Raw genomic sequence first — 6,721 nt, forward strand, 5'->3', positions numbered from 1 at the left:
GATGCAGACTCTTCTGGTTTTTATTATTCTGAAAGAGAAACATTTTGAAGTTGAGGGAAAAGAGAGAATTACGGCTTTAAAGTCAAAACAAAAGGGTACATTTTGTCCACAGATAACAAAAAAAAACAAAAAACTGCAACCCAAAATTACTATTGTTGCAAAATCTGACAGATGTGAAATGCAAATAAATCAAAGCCACAGTGTGACAGGATCCTGTGTTTCTGCCCAGTCACCAGGATATTTTGTTGGCAGTTAACATTTCTGCAAACCACAGTTAAATCCAAGATTCTCATTATATATGCTTATTAGCCACCTGTCGCACCAAGAGGAGGAGGAGGAGGAGAAGGTAGTCTCACATCCAACAAGGCTGCCAAATGGACGACCTGAGTTTGAGTCACATCACTGGATATTTTCAAAGCTACCTGGAGACAAAATGCCCACAAAAACCCTACAAAACACCAGATTGACAGGCAACCTTGAGACATTTCAATCCGTTTTTCTAGCAACTGTTTTCCAGGTGAAGTCGGACCACTGCCATCTGTGAGTGTGGCAACCAAAATAGGTATTTATAGCTGAACCATGAGGCTTTCCGAACCTTAACCAAGTGGTTTTAGTGCCAAACCTAAACAGAGCACAGGCACAGCGTAGAAAATGGTACCTAAAACAAAAGGAACATTGCAACACAGTCCAGTCCATCTGTGGTTTTTTGCAGAAACTCATCTAACATTTATCCTGTTTATTGGGTTGTACTGTTCATTAATACACCGGCGGCAGTATACGCCAGGTTCCCAAGAACATCCAGGTGGCCGCTCTGGATATTTGTCGCTTTTGCATTTCTGTCAACAACCAAAAAAAGCCACTTGGACAAAATCTCACCATATGTTTGTTGCACATCACTGTTCAATATTTCATATTTTGTACCAAAGCCGGATTTAACAGGATATCTTCCATCGTCTGCTGCTGTAATTATCATTTCCCTCCAGTTTTTGTCTCTTTGAAAGTTACTATTAATTAACTGACCCCAAAAAGGTCTGTAGCATCTCATGATGGTGATGCAGTGTGCACTATTTTTAACCCTGTCTCATAACCAAGATATACATTTTACCCCTTTATGTGTTTGAAATGTGAGGAGCAGCTCTGAATTGTCAGGAAGACGTATTCATTCTCCTCATTTATCACTTTCAAAAGCAGAGTCTGGCCTTTTTTTTTTTTTGAGTTGTGATTTTGATGCATCGCACTTTACCTGTGAAGATGAGACGTATTTACAGATGTTACTTTGAGGTTTGAGGCTCCACTCAGACAGCCTTCTGACAAATGGCAGCACCATTATACATTCATATCTCTTGGTTCTCCAGCTCGGCGGTACAGCAACGACTTCCTGCCGCACTAAAAGCTGTCTAATCTTAACATCCTATAGGGTTTGACAGAGGAAGTTGAAGTGAAGTTCATTTTTTGCCTCGGAAAATCTGTTTTTTTATATGTCTGTGGCCTCTTTTGTCAAAACTGAAATGACCACGAAAATATAGTAAATAAGTCGTATTTAGGTGTCTGTGGTATCTAAAATAAATTTACACATTAAAGACTTTAGATCTGATGGGCACAAATTCAATCAACAAGCTGATATTGTGTTTATGGTACGTCTTCTCATGATCTGTCGTTTCTACTCCAGTTCAGTGCATTTTGGTAGACTTGCATCATGTTTTAAGAGACAGGGCGTCACCTTGCTTGCTGCTAGGTGATCAGTGCAATTGGCCGCCTCTATAAAACCAACGTGTATCGAGTTAAAATGAACATAGTTTAAGCAACTGCTTGGCTTACTGCTGAGGTTACAGGACAGTGAACGCTAGCTCAAGAAAGTCGCTACAGTTTGTCGTTGAGATGGTAGAGAAACATTTAGCATCGTGCTTAGTAAACTACATCTCTTGTCTTGCCCCTTTTGGTGTGCCTGGTGTGTTTTGGTTTGGTGTCTGTCTCTGTGTTTCGCTCTTTCCCTCTTTCCCTCTGGAAGCCAGTGGTGGGTGTGGTCGCTGGAGCTCCGGTCTGCACACCTGCAGCTCATCTACCTGCAATCAACGCACCCTTATAATCCAGGCCAACCTCCCAGACCTGGCTGGATTGTTGAATCAGTTTGTGTGAGGACATGCCAGCTGAACCTGAACTAAACACTCGTGTTAAGTATCTTCTGCTAAACTGGTTTCCCTGCCTCATCTCAGACCACCAGTTCTGAGCCTGGACCCAGATGAGCCCTGGAGCCTGAACGCCACCACCACCACTCTCTGACGCCTCAGAAAGCCAGCCACGCAAACCACAATCTGTTGAAACATCTACTCTAGTCTGCATCTGAGTTCTCGTCCCCGGTCCTGACAGTCTTTGTATGCTAGCATCCCTTTGTGTGTTTATGTGCTGAAGCTCAAACTCTAACTGAAGTCAGAGCTCACCAGACACCCCAACGATTCAGTTTTGCTGATTTTACATCATATCGGTATGCATTCAAAAATCCATTAAACCCTGAATTATTATTTGCTCACGTTGAAAGATTTTGTATCCAGCCACCTCTTTCTACAGACTTTGTATGCAGTGTTCAAACTCAAGACTCTCCCCCCCCCAAAGACTGTTTTATCCTCTTTTGAAAAATAAGCACAACAAATCTGCTGCAGTATCATCATACTTTACATTTGCTCACAAAGAAAGCGAGGAGAATTTGAATTTCCCCGAGTTAAGATACTTATCAAGCTAACAGCTGGAGCCGACACACACGGTTTCTACCTGTGAAATCTAATGAAGACGCCTGATGAAAGAAATCAAGCACAGCATGAGCAGGAGGTAGGAGGATATTCAGAGAGCGTTTTCCTGAGTGATCCGTGTCTATTGGCTGTCTGTTTTCCTAACTCAGACACAAGAGACGATGAGTTTCCATAGCTAATTAGCATTATAATGTGTGTGCGTGTGTGTCTGTGTGTGTTTGTGCGGTGCTTTCCGGGACCACATCAGTATTCCCCTCCAGCTCTTGTCAACATTTCCAGAGTTGGCGTGTCACGATGTGCTGGGGAGATAGCAGACAAAACAGATACAAGGACACTCACCTCGAATGGAACGATGAGGATAAAACTCGGCTGTGAATAAATGAGTGTGTGTGAGCTCACCGAGCGGCTAAGTGCAGACACGGTAAATTTATAGACGCCTGGATGTTCCAGCAGTTAAGTGTCATGTGCTGCTGTTTAAAAAATAAACAAAGCTAATGTTGTACGTCTCCTCGACGGTCATAAATCTTGTCGTGATGTAACGCGTTGCATCTTTAATCTATCTTATCCTTTATTGAAGCACGTCTCGGAAGCTGATGACGGCGACGACCCCCTTAACCTCAGCCTCAAGGCTGCACCCTGCGGAGATTGGCAGGTTTTATAATGACTTCCTGCTGATCCCAGATGAACGGCGAGGCGCTATCTGAGCGAGCGAGAGGGATTTGCCATGCATGTAAATCGCAAATGGGTTAATCCAAGTTCAAAACAATAACCCAAAGTTAGGGACACATTAGACTGATGAAACATCCAAAGAAAGACGGAAAATTCCTGAATTCTCTCATGAGTGGTTGTTATTAATATCCTTTTGTGGGGGTTTAATTTAATTAACTCTGCAAAAAAAAAGAAGTGCATAGCTTTGCTAAATTTACCCAGAGTTCAAAAAAAGGTTTAGACGTACTTAACTTTTTGAGAAGCTGCACACCAAAAGTATTTGTCAGGTCATCTGACGGTCTTCCACTTTGGTCCAGACTAAAATATCTCAATTATTTAATTGGTTTTTTTTTTTTAGACGTTCATGGTGGCCGTAGATGAAGCGCACTGACTGATCGCCTGGCTTTCCCTCGAGTGCACCCATGTGATTTAAAATCATGGACACAAAAAAAAACAGCACTCCCTAAAAGAATGCATTATGAAAACCTTCAATTAAAAACCGTCTCTGATCATAAGGATGGAAGTTACTCTTCAGTTCTCTGTATGAACTATTCTGCTGTGACAAATGACAGACCATTAGATCCACGTATACGCCTTTCTCCTCTATTAGACCTCTGTATCGTCAGTGTGCTGCGTCATTACATGGAGCTCTACATGGTTTTTGTTTTTTTTACACAAGGAAAGACAGAAACTTGACGTATAACATTTGCCGAATTTACAAGGAGGCTCAAATTGTTAAGAATCTGTCATGGACACCATTTCATAACAATATTTAAGTTCATCCTCAATCAACAATTCCCATAATTGAGTGATTTTATAAGGGAGTCTGGGGAGTTTCTCTACCTTTTCAGTTCCTTGCTGTTGACTGTGTAGTTGCTGTGGCTGCTTTGACTTAAAATATGTTGGTGTCCAGGTTCTTGTTTATAACTATTAGCTATAAATCGTCCTGGACTTTAAAATTATTATTTACTATCATGCTATTATGGAGACTGAACTCTCGGCACGCACAGGTGTGACCGACTTCCAGCAATCCTCTTTGAAATTGTGGTTTTGAGTCAAAAGTCTGTTGAATTGCAAAAACTATGAAGATCCACTTTTCATTGACTAGGTTTTATGATTATATAGTTATATTACAACATTATGTGATATTATTCAACACCGGAATCTTCCAACAATGATGAATATTAAAGATGTATGGGAACAAGACCATGAAACAAATCTCCCTGACACCACACAGACTCTCATTATTGATTGCATTAACTATTTACAAATTATTTTAATTCTGGTGCCAGCTGTCCTAGATGTCTAATGCCTAATGTTCTGGTAATGCATCTCTTCACTGAAGCGTTCTCGTGTCTCCCAACTATTATAGTGCTTCTTTGTTAGCTCGCCAATTAAACCTCAATAGGGCCGGCCTAGTCTCTTTCATGCAGTGGATATAAAAGGAACTGAGGTCAAGTTTAAATAAGCAGAGAGAGCTTTCCTTCCCGTCAGTGTGGAGAGTTTAATGTTGTGCTTTCCTGCAACGTGATCTCTAAGGTGACGGACATTTTAACCTCTCTCCTGTCCTCTTGTGTGTGTGTGTGTCAACAATTTATGCATTAATACTTTGCCTTGATGCCTGAATCATTTGCAGTTCACTCCTACACCCTGAAAAATGATGCACTTGTTTCGGCTTTTTTTTTTTTTTCATTATTATTACACCTACATCCCCAAACATGTGGAGTCTGCGATTGTGTAACCTTCTTGTTTATTCATATTGTTATTTTTCTTGTCTTGTCACTGTCCGTTTAAAAAAAAAAAAAACAATTCAATTTAGGGGAAGTAAAGATTAAATCAACCATAAATCACAGACACTGATGGGCAGCAGGGCATAGAGGGGAATAAAGCTGTCGTAGATAAAAATGTACCCTGATGTGTCCCCTTTAATAGGCCGCGGAGGGCCAGCCTGTTTGTTTTCTGGTGCGTCCTTGTTTGTTCAGGTACTGTGGCCGTGGCTGGCGTCCATGCACGGCCTCCTCCTGTGGGCATGTGCCAACCCACTCACATGCCGGCCAAGTCCTCCCACTCCTACTGCCCCCTTTATCCACCTGCCACTCTCTGTAGCTCATCAAAGACAGAAAAAAAAAAAGAAGCCTTATCTCATCTTCAAGCGCGGTCTACCTAAATGAAATGCCCCGAGTCTTGTGCATGCATTTGTGTGTTTTTTGGCCCAGTTTCTGTCATGACGCTGTGCTCTGTGTGTGTGTGTGTGTGTGTGTGTGTGTGTGTGTGTGTGTGTGTGTGTGTGTGTCTAAGTGATTGCTCCCTGCTCCCCTCATTTCACCGTTCTCCAGGTAATAGGAAACTTGGAAACAAACGGATGCTGGGCTGATTGCCTCTTTCACTGTCCAACAAAATGCTCCAGGGGTAAATAGGGATGTGTGTGTGTGTGTGTGTGTGTGTGTGTGTGTGTGTGTGTGTTTGGTTTTTTTTTTTCTTTTCTGATGGAGCCTTGCTTTCTTCTTCTTCACGATGCTTTATTCCAAAGTGCTTCCGTGTCTTTGTGATATTAGTCATGCCTTTTACTGACACATCAAAGAGCTAGAAACGCTTCATCAGTCTGAACCCGGGGACCCACAGGTATAATGACAAGCACACCTCCACTGTTACTGAAAATAGCGTCAAATGTGATGATAATTGCAGCCAATTACTTTCCTGTTGCCCCCTGTTGCTTTTGTAAGAGCTAAACATGCAGAGCCCTTTACGAGAAAGAGGCAAATGATGTGACTCTAATGGTGCTCGTCTCTCCACGTGAAGCAGACAGTTTGAAAGAAAGACAAAGATAATATATAAAGGGTACTTTATCTTTATTGCAACCCGGAGGATGATATTAATCTAAGACAGCTGCGTTATAAAAGAGGGGAGAAGGTGAAAGCAAAGGAGAATTGTAACAACACTGAACTCATTGCACTTATGACTCACGTTCGTTAAAGGAACAGTCGCACATTTAATACTTGTATCCCGTTTGTTGCAGGGAGCTCAATGAGAAGTCTTTTTTATTATTCATAGAAAAACCAAAGTGGAAAAAAAAAAAAAACACATTTTGGGTTTGGATTTATTATGGATTATGTGCGCTGTGACATCTGGAAGGTTACACTCACAATATTGGAACCCAGTGGGATGTTATTGATGTGAGACGCTGCTGCTAGTAGGTGGAGAAGGTGCGAGGAAAAGCAGATGGGAGATGCATGTGAGAGTTATTGCCAAGTGTTGCAGAAGGATTGATT

The 6,721-nt window shown here is 41.7% G+C and overlaps 1 long non-coding RNA gene across 2 annotated transcripts; it reads left to right on the forward strand.

Moving 5' to 3' along the window:
• Positions 1 to 2,006: 2,006 nt before the first annotated feature.
• LOC119023137 lies at positions 2,007 to 3,552 on the forward strand. 2 transcript variants are annotated; one of them, XR_005076177.1, is made up of 3 exons: positions 2,007 to 2,823; positions 2,992 to 3,165; positions 3,322 to 3,552. It is a non-coding gene; the product is annotated as an uncharacterized LOC119023137 (long non-coding RNA). The 2 variants fall into 2 exon arrangements; XR_005076176.1 differs by lacking the exon at positions 3,322 to 3,552 and having other exon boundaries at positions 2,008 to 2,823; positions 2,992 to 3,268.
• The last annotated feature ends 3,169 nt before the right edge of the window (positions 3,553 to 6,721 follow it).

This window comes from Acanthopagrus latus, chromosome 7, assembly GCF_904848185.1.
Source record: "Acanthopagrus latus isolate v.2019 chromosome 7, fAcaLat1.1, whole genome shotgun sequence".
Lineage (NCBI taxonomy): Eukaryota > Metazoa > Chordata > Actinopteri > Spariformes > Sparidae > Acanthopagrus > Acanthopagrus latus.